Below are 414 nucleotides of genomic sequence, written 5' to 3' on the forward strand. Positions count from 1 at the left end.
CTCCGCCCCTGCTCCGCCCGCACGGGCCGCGCCTCCTCCCGGGCTGGCCACGCCGCGAGGGCTGCAGGGGCGTAGCGGGGTGCCAGGCCAGGCTCCTACCCACTGTCCCTGGGCGGGTCGAGCCCTGGAATGCGCGCTTTGCCCTGAGCCCGGGCTGCGCAGGAGAGGCCACTGGGGTTCTGCTGCCCACTGCTCCTCAGATGACCCCGGGTGTCCAGGACTGACCACTCTCCCCCCATGAGCCTTCAGTCATTCTCTGATGGACTTGGGGGAATGGGAAGCCTGATTCAGAGGCGCTGAACGCCAGGAAACCTTGGCTTTTACAAGTGTGGGGCACCCACTGTCTATTCCCTATTCCTGTACAGGCCGGTGTGATGGCTGCAGGGCGCACGAAGCCACACCCGAGCACAGGCC

The sequence above is a fragment of the Nannospalax galili genome, unplaced genomic scaffold, assembly GCF_000622305.1.
Source record: "Nannospalax galili isolate Female #2095 unplaced genomic scaffold, S.galili_v1.0 scaffold445, whole genome shotgun sequence".
In the NCBI taxonomy this organism is placed as follows: domain Eukaryota; kingdom Metazoa; phylum Chordata; class Mammalia; order Rodentia; family Spalacidae; genus Nannospalax; species Nannospalax galili.